Source organism: Pristiophorus japonicus, chromosome 27 (genome assembly GCF_044704955.1).
Source record: "Pristiophorus japonicus isolate sPriJap1 chromosome 27, sPriJap1.hap1, whole genome shotgun sequence".
Lineage (NCBI taxonomy): Eukaryota > Metazoa > Chordata > Chondrichthyes > Pristiophoridae > Pristiophorus > Pristiophorus japonicus.
Window position 1 is genome coordinate 4,861,485 of NC_092003.1, and position 17,788 is coordinate 4,879,272.

The 17,788-nt window shown below is 47.6% G+C and overlaps 1 protein-coding gene and 1 long non-coding RNA gene across 2 annotated transcripts in view; one reads left to right on the forward strand and one right to left on the reverse strand.

Moving 5' to 3' along the window:
* Positions 1 to 17,788, forward strand: part of LOC139239429 (ADP-ribose glycohydrolase MACROD1-like) — a 1,029,639-nt gene that overhangs the window by 723,629 nt on the left and 288,222 nt on the right. The window lies entirely within an intron of this gene.
* The window catches only part of LOC139239431 (uncharacterized), an 86,070-nt gene that overhangs the window by 53,578 nt on the left and 14,704 nt on the right, over positions 1 to 17,788 (reverse strand). The window contains exon 2 of the long non-coding RNA XR_011588654.1: positions 14,634 to 14,835. This is a non-coding gene — a long non-coding RNA (uncharacterized lncRNA). The remainder of the gene's footprint in view (positions 1 to 14,633; positions 14,836 to 17,788) is intronic.

The window sequence follows — 17,788 nt, forward strand, 5'->3', positions numbered from 1 at the left end:
TATTGTTTTATGTTTTTGACCTAATCAGTTACATCTGTGTCATGGCCATTTGATCCTCAAGAATGTTGAACAGATGTGTATTTTACCTGAAAACAGAAATAAAGGAGCAGGCTAAGCCATGGTTTTCAGACCATCACAAAGTGTTCTGTTTAACCCTGTCAATACTTGACGTTTATATCCTGCTTTTAAAGAGTAAAAGAAAGGAAAATGACAACGTTCAATTATAAGTGTAATATATTTGCTTCATGGGTACTTTGCTGAAGAATTCAAAGTCTGACGAAGGGTCATCGACCTGAAACGTTATCCCCACTTTTTCTCCACAGCTGCTGCCTGACCCGCTGAGATTTCCAGCATTTTCTGCTGCTCTTAAGAACTAGATGGTTTATTCACAAAGGTTTAACAATCACATGACACATTACCAGTTCATCCACCAGGCTCACAACCACCTGCCTCATCGTGGATCCCTTGAACCCAACTGGCTGGGGTTTTATTGAGTCTTGTGAACATCACGTGACTGGTTAAGCCACTCACAACACAACATTTCCACAAACCTGTGAGTATATACTCACAGGTGCATACATTACAATAAGAATCCAAGAAAACACAGAACTAGAAAAGGCCAATCTCCCCGCCTCTCCTGTCCCAGCCCAGAGTCCGTGTCTGATTATATTATCATGGACTTTCCTCCCTATCACTTCTTGATTTCCGACTTTAGAAACTCTAAGTTCCTTACCCAGCTTTTGTTGAAAAAAAAGAAAGCAATCATTGAGATTAAAACCGAGAGTTGTGGGAGAATTGGGCTTGGATCTGGGAGCCAATAAAGTATTCGAGGACCATTTCTAAATGGTGAAAAGCTATAAACAGTGGCAGTCCAGAGAGACTTGGGGGTTCTGGTACATAGATCATTAAAATGTCATGAACAGGTACAGAAATAATCAAGAAAGGCCAATGGAGTGCTGACCTTAACATCTAGAGGACTAGAATACGAGGGATAGAAGTTATGCTACAGCTGTACAAAAACCCTGGCTAGACCACACAAAGGATATATTGGCCTTGGAGGGACTGCAGCGTAGGTTTACCAGAATGATACTCGGACTTCAAGGGATAAGTTATGAGAAGAGGTTACACAAATTAGGGTTGTCTTCCCTAGAATTTAGACGGTTAAGGGGTGATCGGATTGAAATTTTAAAGATATTAATGGGAATAGATCGGGTAGATAGAAACTATCTCCGCTGATTGGGGAGTCTAGGACTTAGGGGGCAAAGTGTAAAATCAGAGCCAGATACTCCTTTGAAGGCTCCGACCTGCTGATGGTCCTTGCAGGTCAAGGCCGCCGTGCCGAATGATAGATACCCTAACAAAGCTTCCTGCCTCCTACTGGATAGGGCTTGGTGGACAGAGGAAGACGAGCTCATTCTGCTCACTCATGGCGGTAATTAAAGGCTTGGTGTTTTGAGTATTCACGCAGCAGACAATTTGAATGTTTCAAACCCATCTTCTGGTTTGTATTTAATTACCCTGCTTTAATTGACTATTGCAAATATCAAGGTAGCAGATGGTCACATTTTCATGTGCTGTACACCATCAGTGACATTGTTTTCACAATGTGAAGGTCATGAGAGAGCGCGACAATTTTTTTGTCATTAATTATTCAAGCCGGACCTATAAATTTACTTTAAATTTTTTACAGATTAATAAAAATACCATCTGTGTATCAGAAAGTGGGTTAAATAGAAAGAAAGAAATACATCCTTATAATTATATAGCATAGAAATTTTCAAACTTTTCTATATGGGGGATTCCCTGCAGGTAACTAACATACCTGAGAACCCTCTGCAAATAATGACACGTAGTAAACTGGAGGTGATCCAAAATGTGGCTGCTCCGTGTCCTAAGTCCCGTTCACCCATCATCCCCTGTGCTCGCTGACCTACATTGGCTCCCGGTTAAGCAACTCCTCGATTTCAAAATTCTCCATCCTTATTTACAAATCCCTCCTCGAGTTGAGAAGGAATTTCTTCTCCCAGAGGGTTGTGAATCTGTGGAATTCTCTGCCCAAGGAAGCAGTTGAGGCTAGCTCATTGAATGTATTCAAGTCACAGATAGATAGATTTTTAACCAATAAGGGAATTAAGGGTTACGGGGAGCGGGCGGGTAAGTGGAGCTGAGTCCACGGCCAGATCAGCCGTGATCTTGTTAAATGGCAGAGCAGGCTCGAGGGGCTAGATGGCCTACTCCTGTTCCTAATTCTTATGTTCTTATGTTCCTCGCCCCTCCCTATCTCTGTAATCTCCTCCAGCCCCACAACCCCCCGAGATGTCTGCGCTCCTCTAATTCTGCCCTCTTGAGCATCCCTGATTTTAATCGCTCAAACATTGGTGGCTGTGCCTTCTGTTACCTCGGCCCTAAGCTCAGGATTCCTTCCCTAAACCTCTCCACCTCTCTCTCCTCCTTCAAGACGCCCCTTAAAACCTACCTCTTTGATGAAGCTTTCATCTTTCACCTGCCCTAATTTCACCTTATGTGGCTTGGTGTCAAATTTTGTGTCTCATAATATTCCTTGGGATGTTTCGTTATGTTAAAGGCGCTATATAAATACAAGTTGTTGTTCTTTGGAACACTGGCCCAGATTTTGCTGCCAAAATATTAGCAAGTTTAAGGTCGCTTGTCCTGTTGATGTGTAAATTGTCCACCAACTTATGGCGAGGGAGAGATACCGCGTGAGTTGTGAATCGCCACAAGTTGCTGGGCAATTAGCCTCGCGAATACAGCAGCTCGCCCTCACCGACCCCATGGAATCGTTGCCTTTGCACATTAATTGCTAATTAAACACGCCACAGAAAGTTAGAGCTGACCCATAACATAATAAGTACCTTTTTAATTAAGACATTTATGTTCCTGCAATGCCACTCAACCTCACCGGCCCAGAAAGTGAACAATTGAAACTCTGGAGTCTCATTGCTGCAGGCACTTGTGTGGCGCAAATGTTACTTGCTACTTATCAGCCCGAGCCTGAATATCATCCAGGTCTTGCTGCATGCAAGGCATGGACTGCTTCATTATCTGAGGATTTGCGAATAGCACTGAACACTATGCAGTCATCAGCGAACATCCCCACTTCTGTCCTTATGATGGAGGTGTTGTGTATGCAATAACTGTTAGACTGAGTACTGTTCAATTCCAAGAGGTATGACCTTGGCTCTGCTTTATTAAGCCCAAAAATAATATACAAAATGGCTGGCCTTTTATACTTGGGCCGCACACACGTGCGTGCAGCCCAATAGCCTCCAACAGTGACGCCATCCAGTGGCTAGTGATCCCAAAAGTACATACATGACAATACTCCACTCTAAGATATTAACAAAGTCTTTTACAATTTGAGACGGTCCGGTGTTTTACACTCCTGGGTTGACCGTCTCAGTTCAACTCCAGCCTTGGGTGAGTGTTCAGAGTCTGTTGTGACTGGTGGCTGGGTGGCTGATCTGGTGGGAGTGGCAATGGCCATGTCAGGGATTGAAAGTCCATTTTCATTGAACATGTCAGTGATTGAAAGTCTCGATTCACTGATGACCACTGAGCCCTCTGATGACTGGGGGTAGGTTGTTTGGTCGTCGATTGTCCCTTCCTCTGACTGTTCCGGTTCGTCTGTGTGCCGCAACTTTGTCTGATCCATATGTTTCCTGCATGTTTGCCCATTTTTGAGCTTGACAATAAATACCCTGTTGACCTCCTTGGCCATGACAGTACCAGCAATCCACTTGGGACTCTGACCATAATTCAGAACATAAACAGGATCATTTACCGGAATATCGCGTGACACAGCTGCGTGATCGTGATATCCTTGCTGACTGTGTCTTCTATATTCAACATGATTATTCAAGTCAGGGTGTACAAGAGATAGCTTGGTCTTAAGACCTCTCTTCATCATTAGTTCAGCAGGCGAGACCCCGGTAAGCGTGTGTTGTCTTGTTCTGTAACTCAGCAGTATGCATGACAGGCGGTCCTTGGTTCATACTCGCTTCATACTCTGCTTGATGATTTGGACAGCACGTTCTGCTTGCCCATTGGATGCAGGTTTGAATGTTGCTGACCTTACATGTTTGATACCATTGAGTTTGAAACTCCTGACTGGTGAAGCACGATCCGTTGTCGCTAACAACGATGTCAGGCAGACCATGTGTCGCGAACATGACACTTGAGATTCTCAATGGTAGCTGTGGATGGGCTGGATGACATGATTATACACTCTATCCACTTCGAATATGCATCCACCACAACTAAAAACATCTTCCCCAGGAAGGGACCTGCAAAGTCTGTGTGGATCCTGGACCATGGTTTGGATGGCCACGAACACAGACTCAGCGGTGATTCCGCTGGTGCTTTGCTGAGCTGCATGCAAGTGTTGCACTGATACACGCATGATTCCAGCTCAGAGTCAATTCCCGGCCACATACACGAGACCTGCCGATGGCTTTCATCATTACAATGCCGGGATGTGTGCAATGTAGCTCACGTGCAAATTTCTCTCTCCCTTTCTTGGGCATAACAACACAATTGCCCCACAGTATACAATCCGACTGAATAGACAGTTCGTCTTTGCAAATGTAAGGTTTGGTCTCCTCGCACATTTGCTTGGGTATGGAAGACCAATCACTTTTGAAGATGCAACTCTTCACCACCGATACAATTGGGTCCTGGCTGGTCCAGGTCTTAACTTGTTGAGCCGTGACACTCAAAAGCATCCATAACGAACAATAGGTCTGCCGGTTGTGGCGTTTCCACCGCCAGTGTGGGCGATGGCAGACGGCTCAAAGCATCGGCACAATTCTCGGTGCCAGGTCTATGGTGAATGACATAATCATAAGTGGATAACGTCAGCGCCCACTTCTGGATGCGGGATGAAGCATTGGTATTGATACCTTTGTTTTCGGAGAACAGTGAAATATGAGCGGCTTGTGATCTGTCTCCAGTTCAAACCGAATACGAAACAGGTACCGATGCATCTTTTTAACCCCATACACACAGGCTAGTGCTTCTTTCTCTACTATGCTGTAGGCTCTTTCCACTTTAGACAAACTTTTTGAAGCGTACGCGACTGGTTGAAGTTTACCCGACTCATTAGCTTGTTGGAGTACGCAACCAGTTCCATATGACGAAGCATCACAGGCCTATACTAAACGTTTACATGGGTCATAATGTACCAGCAGCTTGTTAGAGCAAGGCAGATTAGTGGCTTTCTCAAAAGTTCTGTCTTGAGACGCACCCCACACCCAGTTGTCACCTTTTCTCAGCAGCATGTGCAGTGGTTCTAATAAGCTGTTCAATTTAGGTAGGAAGTTACCCAAGTAGTTGAGTAGACCCAGGAACGAATGCAGCTCCGTCACATTCTGCGGCTTGGGTGCATTCTTGATGGCCTTGGTTTTTGTGTCCTTGGGGCCTGATGCCACCAGCAGCAATTTTCCTCCCCAGGAATTCAATCTCTGGTGCCATGAAGACGCACTTTGAGCGTTTCCGCCTGAGTCCCACTTTGTCCAGATGATGTAGAACCTCTTCCAGGTTGTTCAGATGTTCCTCGGAGTCACGACCTGTGATCAGGATGTCATCTTGGAACACGACGGTTCTGGGAACAGACTTCAGTAGACTCTCCGTGTTCCTGTGAAGTATTGCTGCAACCGAGCAAATTCCGAAAGGGTACCTGTGATAAATAAACAGTCCTTTGTGCGTGTTAATGCACGTAAGACTCTTCGACGTCTCGACCAGCTCCTGTGTTATGTAGGCCGACGTCAAGTCCAGTTTGGTGAACGACTTCCCCCCAGCTAGCGTTGCAAACAAGTCATCAGCCTTCGGTAACGGGTACTGATCCTGTTTCGAAACCCTGTTGATCGTAGCCTTGTAGTCTCCACAGATTCTGACTGTGCCATCACTTTTCAGTTCAGGAACAATGGGGCTGGCCCATTCATTAAATTCAACTGGTGATATGATCCCTTCACGCTGGAGTCTGTCCAGTTCGATTTCGACCTTCTCCTTCATCATATACGCAACTGCCCGAGCTTTATGATGGATGGGGTCTTGCATTTGAGTCCACGTGGATCTGCACCTTGGCTCCCATGAAGTTGCCGATGCCTGGTTCAAAAAGCGAGGGGAACTTGCTCAGTTTTTGGCCACATGTATCTTTCTCTGACGACAACGCCTTGATGTCGTTCCAATTGCATCTGACTTTTTCAAGCCAGTTCCTGCAGAACAGTGCTGGGCCATTGCCTGGGACAATCCATGGCGGTAACTCATGAACCACACCGTCATACGACATTTTAATTGTGGCACTGCCAATCACCGTTATGAGTTCTTTGGTGTACATGCGCAACTTGACATTGACTGGACTCAGCCTGGGCCTCACAGCCTTCGTAGCCCACAGCTTGTCGAATGCCCTCTGGCTCATTATCGATTGACTAGCCCCCATGTCCAGCTCCATCAATACCGGCACCCCATTAAATTTCACGTTGATCATTATCGGTTTGTTCTTAATTAGGAACAAGCACAGTCCATACATTTCCTCCTCTGGTATCTTAGATTGCGTATCCGGATCCGCGCTAGTCTGACCATCATCCTCCACGTGGTGTGTCGCAGAACGCATGCTCATCTGCGGACACTTGCCTGGAGATTCCCCACTCTCAGACAGTCTTTGCAACTATATTGCTTAAATCGGCACTGCTGGTGCCGGTGATTTCCCCCACAACGCCAACACGGAGAAATTGGATGAATTCCCACTGGTGGACTTTGGGCAGCCACAGGTTTCGCGTACGCAGTAGGGTCGGTCCTGCCATATGCAGCTCTGCCGAACGCTGAATCAGTCATATTTACAGTACTTGCCGAGTTTCGATTTTTCACTGATACCTGCTTTAGACTTCTATCCATCGTCATGCCTGACTGAGCGATCGTGATGGCCCTGTTCAAATCCAACGTCTCCACCGCCAGCAGTTTACACAGGATCACCTCGTGGTTGATGCCGATTACAAAGAAGTCCCGCAGCATGTCTGCCAACACAGCCCCGAACTTACACGGTCCCGCTAGACGTCTCAGATTGGCAACGAATTCTGCCGCATTCTGGCTCTCTGTGTGAACATGTGTGTAAAATCTGTATCTCGAGATGATGATGCCTTCGTCTGGCTCAAGGTGGTCCTGTACCAGTGTGCACAATTCTTCATACGTCTTCTCTGTTGGGCTCACAGGCAGGAGTAGATTCTTTATCAGACCATAAATTTTTGGACCGCAAACCATGAAGAACACCACCTGGCGCCGATCTGCATCGCTGACCTCCTCCATTTTGTTGGCCACGAAGAACTGGCTCAAATGGTTCACAAAGTCTGCCCAATCTTCTCCTTCCACAAATCGCTCCAACAATCCAATTGTGTTCATTTTTGCATGCAAAGGCTCTTGTTGCCTCGTCGCCAGTTGTTGTGTATGCAATAACTGTTAGACTAAGTACTGTTTAACTCCAAGAGGTATGACCTTGGCTCTGCTTTATTAAGGCCCAAAGTGACTAATGTACAAAATGGCTGGCCTTTTATACTTAGGGCTGCATGTGGCCTCCAACAGTGACGCCATCTCGTGGCTCGTGATCCCAAAAGTACATACATGACAGGAGGAAAGGTCATTGATGAAGCAGCTGAAGATGGCTGGGCTAGGAACAGTGCTTTGAGGAACTCCTGCAGCGATGTCATGGGGCTGTGATGATTGACCTCCGACCACCACCACTATTTTCCTTTGTGCTCGGTATGACTCCAGCCAATCAAGAGTTTTCCCCCTGATTCCCACTGTGGCACTAGGAGTCATGTAAAAGTGGCCCTGTGATGACTCACTCTCCACTTAGGGGACAAGCAAGATCCACATATTTTACCCCATGTCAAGTCCAGAAATGGATGCGTAGCAAAATGTTGAGGTGGATTCAGCCCCAGGAATTGATGACCCCATGTATCATTCAGTTCTGTTTGACTATGTTGGGCTCCAGGCCAGTACATCCATAAATTTATTTTCCACTCCTGCTAAAATTAAGCGACCATTACTTGTGATTCATAACTCACCACTATTTTGACCTGCACCAGCTTGGGCGACGACTTGGAGAAGGGTGACTGGATTGGACCAAAATCCAGGTCGCTGATTGGAGCAGGTACAACAGGAGAGGCGGCAAGCAGCAGAGGAGCAGTGAGGTCGGGGTGAAGGAGCAGCAAGAGATCGTAGAGCGACGTGATCGGGGCCCAGGAGAGGCGAGAGTTCGGGGCCCAGAAGAGGCGAAGGCCCAGGGGCAGCACGGGCCCAGCCCACACTGCGATATGTGTGCGCACTAGGTCCGTGCAGCAGAGCTGGTCTCCAGTCGTCTTGGTTAACCCTTGCCACTGGAACAAGACCTCGCTCTGTCAAGCCCGTGTGGTGGCTGGTGTCCAACGGCCACCCCACGTTAAAAAAATCCACGCACAGGCATCTTCCACCCTTCAACATGTAGTTTGGGATCTGGAATATTAGGTCCTTCATTGAAACACATCCCTTTTTGGCGTGGAAGCAAGTCATCCTCGATACGAGGAACCGCCTAAGAAGAAGAAGAAATTGCTTTTCCACTCCTAAAATGAAGCGAGCATTACTTGTGATTCATAATGCATCTAAATTCAGTTCACATGCAGGGTAATTCTTCAACAAAAGACCATATTCTCTCACATTTTGATCAACTATTTTTTTTAAATCAGCACCAATGTGATGTGAATGGAACAATTACATTTCCACTAAATTGTCATAATTTGTGAAGTTATCTGCAGTGCCTCCAGTCTGTGTGCAGGATCCTAAACATCGACAAATTGTTTGCCTTCTAAAAGGTTTAATACATCGCAAGCCATTTGAAGAAGTCGTGCAGGAGACAAAATCAGACAAGAAAGATAGCGATCAAAGCCCCACCAAGAACAAAGTATACTCCTGTTAGTGCATTCATTTAAACTACACTAGAATAACACTTGGTTCTCTTGCAACAATCTATTTGTGTGAGGAGTACCATTCCAAAACTGCTGCCAGCTGCCATCAGTTGCCAGTGAAACACGATAGATTGTGGCTTTAACAGTCAGCCTTGGCTCACTGCATAGCATACTTGCCTCTGAGTCAGCAGGTTGTGGGTCCCACTCCAGAAAATTGAGTATAAAAATTCAGGCTGACACTCCTAGGTCAGTACTGAGGGAGCGCCACACTGTCGGAGGGCCAGTACTGAGGCAGCGCCGCACTGTTGGAGGGGCGGTACTGAGGGAGCACCGCACTGTCGGAGGGGCGGTGCTGAGGGAATGTCGGAGGGGCGGTACTGAGGGAGCGCCGCTCTGTCGGAGGGGCAGTACTGAGGGAGCGCCGCACTGTCGGAGGGTCAGTACCGAGGAAGCGCCGCACTGTCGGAGGGGCAGTACTGAGGGAGCAACGCACTGGCGGAGGGGCAGTACTGGGCGAACGCCGCACTGTCGGAGGGGCAGTACTGAGGGAGCGCCGCACTGTCGGAGGGTCAGTACTGAGGGAGCGCCGCTCTGTCGGAGGGGCGGTACTGAGGGAGCGCCGCACTGTCGGAGGGTCAGTACCGAGGAAGCGCCGCACTGTCGGAGGGGCAGTACTGAGGGAGCAACGCACTGTCGGAGGGGCAGTACTGGGCGAGCGCCGCACTGTCGGAGGGGCAGTACTGAGGGAGCGCCGCACTGTCGGAGGGTCAGTACCGAGGGAGCGCCGCACTGTCGGAGGGGCAGGACTGGAGGAGCGCCGCACTGTCTCAGTAGTGTGTAGCTGCCTGACTAATGTGGCAAAGGATGTCAAATCAGCTGCAAAAAAAATTCAGGGCGGTGTTGACCGTGACTGCAGACAGTGCTGGTTCTCATGACCTCAGGTGGCGGGGGCGGGGAGAAGGTGGAGTGGGAGGAGTAGTGCAGCCTTCTGACCATCAGATAAGTCTAAGGCCTTTACTGGTCTGTAGTCTCTTATGGCAATGAGTTTAGAGGGTACATGCACTTTTTTACGGTGCCTGACTCTAAGGTCGTCCAATCTAGCCTCTTCCGTATCCTCCTCCAACATTTAATAGCATAAGAATAGAGACATTCCCATTGGGTTATCTGTGTCTCCAGTGCAACAACAATAACAAGTTGCATTTATATAGTGCCTTTAACATAGTGAATCATCCCAAAGTGTTTCACAGGAGTGTTATGAGACAATAAATTTGACACCGAGCCACAACGGAGAAATTAGGGCAGGAGCTTGGTCAAAGAGGTAGGTTTTAAGAAGCATTTTGAAGGAAGAAAGGCAGGTAGAAAGGCGGCGAGGTTTAGGCAGGGAATTCCAGAGCTTGGGACCTCGGCAACAGAAGGCACGACCAACAATGGTTGAGAAATTATAATCAGGGATGCTCAAAAAGGCAGAATTAGAGGAGTGCAGACATCTCGGAGGGGTTGTGGGGCTGGAGGAGGTTACAGGGATAACGAGGGACGAGGCCATAGAGGGATTTGAAAACAAGGATGGGAATTTTGAAATCAAGCGAAAACAGTACTTTGCGCACAGGTGACTAAATGAGCATAAAATGCCCTGACTGAACTACAAAGCACTAATGCGGTTGACATCCGGAGCAATGCTTAGTAGCAGTGTACAAGATGGTCTCCTCAATGTGATATCCCCTCAGGGATACCTCACTGCAGCTCCCACCGTTACTTAAATAGTGACAGTAATTGTTTGGGGCAGGTTAGGCGTAATGAGGAAATGGCTTTGAGGGGTTAGACACAACCCTTGACCCTACTTACATGAAGCTTATTATCTCCCAGTGGGCCTTCAAGGGGATTGGCACTTTTTTCTGTGAGATAATCCAGATGCAGCAGATGTGAAGTGCTAGTCTTTAAGAATCCACTTTACTCTATTAACTGCCTCAAAATAAGCAGTAATTTGAAGGGAAAAAAATACATCCCCTTATTTCCGGAGCAAGAATTCCATACGGTTGGAGTAAGAATTCCACACGGTTGGAGCAAATGGGAAGGAGAAATGTATAAATTATAACAATATTATATTTTTTTGGCAATAGAAAAAAGACAGGAACAACAAGCTAAGATCAAGTCAACCACCACCTTCTCAAGGACTTCTAGGAATTGGCAATAAATGCCTACAAGATCCAGATCCTGGGAATGATTTCTGCTTTGCCGATCAACCAATTGCGATTGTTGATTCCAACCTGTAGGGCATGCCGAAACTTCCTTGCCCAGAGAGCGGTGAGAATGTGGAACTCGCCACCACAGGGAGGGGTTGAGGCAAATGGCAGAGATGCATTTCAGGGGAAGCTGGATAAACACATGAGGGAGAAAGGAATAGAAGGTTATGCTGATAGGCTGAGATCGATTAAGGTGGGAGGAGGCTCGCGTGGAGCATAGACACCAGCAAGGGTTGCTTGGTACGAATGGCCTGTTCTGTGCTGTGCGTTCCATGTATCCATCTTCTCACTATATCCTTCAATTGCTTCTGTGCCCCAGGATATATTTAATTACCTCTTAGATCCATCTTCTGCTTCACTGACCTTCCCTTGTAACTTATTCCACAATGTAATACCCTCTGGGTGGCCAAGTTCCTCCTGCCTTCTCTTTTGACTCCCAGCTTCCTCATTTTTTAATTTGTGTGAAATTATCTTTCTGAAATTCTGTAGAATGGCAACCGTTTAGGTGCTTGGATTGAGCCTATATTTGCCGCGTTAAATGCTTCTAAATTTGATACCAATATTGAGAGGGCTCCGCGTTAATATATAGAGACAACATTTCATATCGATAACTGCTTCTGTAAGTTCCCCCATGAATCTGCCATTTGGTGCCTCTCAAATATTCCCAGTCTGTCCCTGGGGCTCCTTTAACAATTTTGGAACATGTGTGTAATGGGCATTTAGAATTTATTTAAAACGCCTCCAAAGGCAAGCGCATAAACATTGTACGAGGACACTGACTGCAATAGACCCATGATGGATGGCCCTCCTGGGAACCCAGTCACTGCCGCATGTTCAACAAAATGTTTTCTGTTTACCCCTCACAGATAAACAATGGTGCTCGGAGAAACTATCTAATTTAAACTCCATATATCAGGCGAAGATTTATCTTGCGCTGTGGCTCATAATGAGAAATGGAGAGGAGGCTGCTGTGCATGCTAAATTTACTGCGCTGATAGAGTGTACGTCTCTTAATAAGAGAAACCCCGATGGCAAGCAAGCGGTAGCTTTAACCGCGCTCTCCACTTATAATCAGTCACCCTACCGTCGTTTGCAGAATCACCAGTGACTCGGGACAGCGCAGCAAACCTGTAAGCACTACTTTTATCTCCTCGTCTCCTTGCGTCACAGACCCGTGAGGTTTGGTTCCAAGACCTTCCCTTCCTCCAGTACCTTGCTCAAGTGGCTATATCTTCGCTCGTAGGCCTAGACAGTGAATGTCGGCGAGCCACCCCACCTTGAAGAGCTTCACTGTCACGCCCTTTCCCTGGTTTCACCCAGTGTCCCCCCTACTTCCTCGCAGGAGTTCCCAAATAGCAATTTCAGGAGTGGGACCTCTAATTTATTTCCCTCCCTGGCCCAAGATGCAAGGGGTCAATTGTAGTCATAGAACCACAGAAATTTATGGCTTGGAAGGAGGCCATTCGGCCCATCATGTCTGTGCCAGCCGACAAAGAGCTATCCGGCCTAATCCCACTTTCCAGCTCTTGATCCGTAGCCCTGTAGGTTACGGCACTTCAAGTGCACATCCAAGTACTTTTTCAATATGATGAAGGTTTCTGCCTCTACCAACCTTTCAGGCAGTGAGTTCCAGACCTCCATCACCCTCTGGGGGAAAAAAGTTCTCCTCAACTCCCCTTTAATCCTTCTACCAATTACTTTAAATCAATGGCCCCTGATTATTGACCTCTCTGCTGAGGGAAACAGGTTCTCACTATTCATTCTATCTAGGCCCCTCATCATTTTATACACCTCAATTAAATCTCCCCTCAGCCTCCTCTGTTCCAAAGAAAACAACTCCAGCCTATCCAATCTTTCCTCATAGCTAAAATTCTCAGTAAATGTTGGCAAGCCATTCCATCTTGAAGGGCTTCACTGCCGCGCCCTTTCCCTGTTTTCACCCAGTGCCCCCATAGTTTCTAGCAGGAGTTCCCAAATAGCAACTTCAGAAGTGGGACCTCTGATTTATTTCCCTCCCTGGCCTAAGGTCAGTTGTAGTGGATGAAGTCAGCTAACACAAGGCAGACCAGGAATGAATTTAAGATCTTCTGGTCTTTACGGATAATCTGTAGTAATTCATTGGTTCAGATGGCACCATAAACCCGCATATAGAATCTTATGGGGGTTAAATTGGACAACCTTCGAAAATGGGCATGGGGATCACGGCATGTGATTAATCCACACCTGTTCATTGCGATGCAGGTTGCACTTTCAATTTGATTGTGGGGCTGAAGGGGGTTAGGGAGATAGGGAGGGGCGTAGGGGCTGAAGGGGGTTAGAAAGATAGGGAGGGTGTAGGGGCTGAAGGGGGTTAGAGAGGTCGGGAGGGGTGTAGGGGCTGAAGGGGGTTAGAAAGATAGGGAGGGGTGGGATGTAGGGGCTGGAGGGGGTTAGAGAGATAGGGAGGGGCGGGGTGTAGGGGCTGGAGGGGGTTAGAGAGATAGGGAGGGGTGTAGGGGCTGAAGGGGGTTAGAGAGATAGGGAGGGGTGTCGGGCTGGAGGAGGTTACAGAGATAGGGAGGGGTTTCGGGCTGGAGGAGGTTACAGAGATAGGGAGGGGTGTCGGGCTGGAGGAGGTTACAGAGATAGAGAGGGGTGTAGGGGCTGGAGGGGGTTAGAGAGATAGGGAGGGGTGTAGGGGCTGGAGGAGGTTACAGAGATAGGGAGGGGTGTCGGGCTGGAGGAGGTTACAGAGATAGGGAGGGGTGTAGGGGCTGGAGGAGGTTAAAGAGATAGGGAGGAGTGTAAGGCTGGAGGAGGTTACAGAGATAGGGAGGGGTGTAGGGGCTGGAGGAGGTTACAGAGAAAGGGAGGGGTGTAGGAGCTGGAGGGGGTTGCAGAGATAGGGAGGGGTGCAGGGGCTGGAGGAGGTTACAGAGATAGGGAGGGGTGCAGGGGCTGGAGGAGGTTACAGAGATAGGGAGGGGTGCAGGGGCTGGAGGAGGTTACAGAGATAGGGAGGGATGAGGCGAGGCCATGGAGGGATTTGAAAGCACGGTGAGAATTTTGAAATCGAGGCATTGCTCAACCGGGAGGCTCTGTAGGTCAACGAGCACAGGGGTGACGGGTGAGCGGGACTCGGTGCGAGTTAGGACACGGTGCAGCAAGGTTTGGGATGAGCTGAAGTTTATGGAGGGTGGAAGATGAGAGGCCGGTCAGGAGAGCGTTGGAATAGTCAAGTCCAGAGGAAACAAAAACACAGTATCCACTGCATTTCCTTTATCCAATCTTACTTTCTTTAAAGGATTCTATAAGGTTAGTCAAGCACAAAGCTGCCTTTTGTGAATCAATGCTGAATAGCCCTGATTAACGTGTTTAATAATTTCATCCTGCGTTTTCGACTCCAGTAATTTATCAGCCTCTGATATAATACTAACAGACCTTTACTTTCCTGGCTTACCTCTGTCTTTTTTTGAAAAGGGACATCACATTCGACACTCTCCAGTTCTCCTTTTCTTTTCCTTTCATAAAACTACCCTTTCTCTTTCCTGACGTCTTTCAAGTTCACTGGATGTTGATTGAGAGTTAAAAATCGGCCAGGTCATCGGGGATAACTCCCCCGCTCTTCTTCGAAATAGCGCCATGGGATTCTTTACGTTCACCTGAGAAAGCAGACGGGGGCGTGGTTTAACAGCTCATCCGAAAGACAGCACATCCGACAGTGCAGCACTCCCTCAGTACTGCCCCTCCGACAGTGCAGCACTCCCTCAGTACTGCCCCTCCGACAGCGCAACAATCCCTCAGTACTGCTCCTCCGACAGTGTGGCGCTCCCTCAGTACGGTCCCTCCGACAGTGCAGCACTCCCTCAGTACTGCCCCTCCGACAGTGTGGCGTCCCTCAGTACGGCCCCTCCGACAGTGCAGCACTCCCTCAGGACTGCCCCTCTGACAGTACGGCATTCCCTCAGTACTGCCCCCCGACAGTGCGGCGTTCCCTCAGTACCGCCCCTCCGACAATGCGGCGCTCCCTCAGTACTGTCCCTCCGACCGTGCAGCACTCCCTCAGTACTGCCCCTCCGACAGTGCGGCGCTCCCTCAGTACTCCCTCAGCATTGCACAAACTGGCTGCCACTTCTCCCTACAGTACAACAAAATGCTTCAAAAGTACTTTATTGGCTGTAAAGCGCTTTGCAACATCCTGAGGTGGTGAAAGGCACTCTATAAATACAAATCTTTTTTCTTTTAGCATCTCTCTTTAAATAAAATCCTTGCAAATTGTTCTGTACCCACTTTTAGCGATTCCATAATCCACCACCTTTTTGAAAGCTGAGGCAAAATACTTATTTAGTATTTCCACCATTCCCGTAATCTCCATTACAAGTTTGTCTCTTTCATCTTCTATCAGCCCAACCTCTACCCCGACCTTCACTGTTCCCTTACGACTAATGAGCCTTATCATCCACTCCCCAAGAGCAAATATTTTTTTTAAGTAAGAGGTGTCCAGTATAGTCCTCCAGTTTACTCCTGCAGGCACTAACTTGTACTAAGGTACAGTTCCACAGCTCAATAGTTCTCAGGTATCGTGCCCAAATGACCATCCTTCATGAAGCACATCAACAGGCTATACAAGCAATGTGAGGAATACAACCAAGCTCATGAAATGCACAGTAGGATCAGGGGTGGAGGGGAGAAAAAAAGAAAGACTTGCATTTGTACATCGCCGTTCATGACCACCATATGGCCCAAGGCGCTCTACAGCCAATTAAGTACTTTTTGAAGTGTAGTCACTGTTGTAATGTAGGAAATGCGGCAGCCAATTTGCACCCAGCAAGCTCCCACAATCAGTTTTAGTGATGTTGGTTGAGTGATAAATATTGGCCAGGACACCAGGGATAACTCCCCTGCTCTTCTTTGAAATAGTAGCCAAGAGATCTTTTGCGTTCACCTGAGAGAGCAGGTGGTTTAACGTCTCATTTGAAAGACGGCACCTCCGACAGTGCAGCACTCCCTCGGTACTGCCCCTCCAACAGTGCAGCACTCCCTCAGTACTGCCCCTCCAACAATACAGCACTCCCTCGATACTGCACTGGAGTGACAGCCTAGATTTTTGTACTCGAGACTCTGAAACCCTGCCTGTTTTGTTCCAGTGTGTATCTGTAAGGCATTAATCATTTTCAATGACTCAAAACTCCCATACCTTAAAAATAAATGCACCATTTGCAACTAGGTGCTCGCTATCTAAAAGATAGCCCTCAAGTTGTTGAAAATAAATGTCAAAGTTCCCTGACAAGTCATGTTGGTTCTCTACCCACTCCTCTCTATAACCATAAAAATTTAATTTTTAACATGATAAATGAAATAATTCTTCTAAATACCACAAAACGTATGAATCTAACTATTGGTTACTGGTAATCCTGCAAGAACCTTTCTCTACCTAGATCTTCCCTCGATTAGGGCCCTCCAGGTAGAGCTGTGCTCCATCCCTTAAGCCCGCATTACTCTCTGTGCATTCGTTGCTTGCCAATACTTTACAGAGTGCAAGACTTGGATGACCTTCAATCTGCTGCTGTGCACTTGTTTGTGTGCTATACATTTCTCTCTATAGGTTGTGTTATATTTTACGCACGAATGCAATTTTCTCAGGCATTGCAGACAGGGAACCAAGACCTTGTGTAGTCTTCTTGTGAAGCAGGAGTGGAGGTGGGATAATTGCACCAGACAAAGCTCAGGTTCCTTCTTAAAGTCCTAGCGCTAAAAATTCAGTGGGAGGGCTCCTAAGGTGTTAATATCGCCCGGGCGTTAAGTTTAGTGCCGGACCCAGCAAAATTCAGTTTCAGCGCCGAGAGTGAAGTAGAGCGTTAAGGGAAGCATTGCACACCTCTCTTAGGGCGCTAGGCCGGGTGAGCAACTGACTATCCCGTGCTAAAGTGCCGGCCTCGTAGCGCCCGAGGAGAGGACTCCCTGCAACAAAAAAAAAATCAGACCAAAATTTACAAAAAAACGTTCTCTGTGCGTTACTCGCCCCAGCAACAAAACTTCCAAAAATCAATCACATTTACCTGATGCGGTCATGCCTTCTCTTAGCACCCTCGGACAGCTCTGCACGCCGGGCTTTCTCTGGCGAGGACACCGCGGGGCGCTACGAGTAGCGAGCAATCCAAAGTTTGCTTCCGTGGCGATACCAGGGGTGTTGCACACCGGTGCGACGCTCCCAGGCGACACTCCTCAGCGCCGCTGGTAACTGCACACTGAAGTTGCCGAGCGGTGCTACTGTCGATGCTTGCTGGTGCTAACCCTGTAGCGCCACTTGCGGGAGGCGTTATCCGACCAAATTTTTTTCCCCTACACTCTTTCCTGATTTTTATATAGCATTTTGGCTTGATGCCATTTTTATGTTACTTTGTAAACCGTACTGTGATTCGGGATGCGGCGAAGTTGGAACACTAAAGTTTCTGTGCAGAACAAGGTGACGCACCAGAGAGCCACCACTGTCGGGAGGGTAGAATTAAAGCAATTGAAGTTTGCGTTGACAATTCCGTTATCATTGTTGACATATAACAACTTGAATTTATGTAGTGCCTTTAATATAGTCAAATGTTCCAAGGAGTATTATAA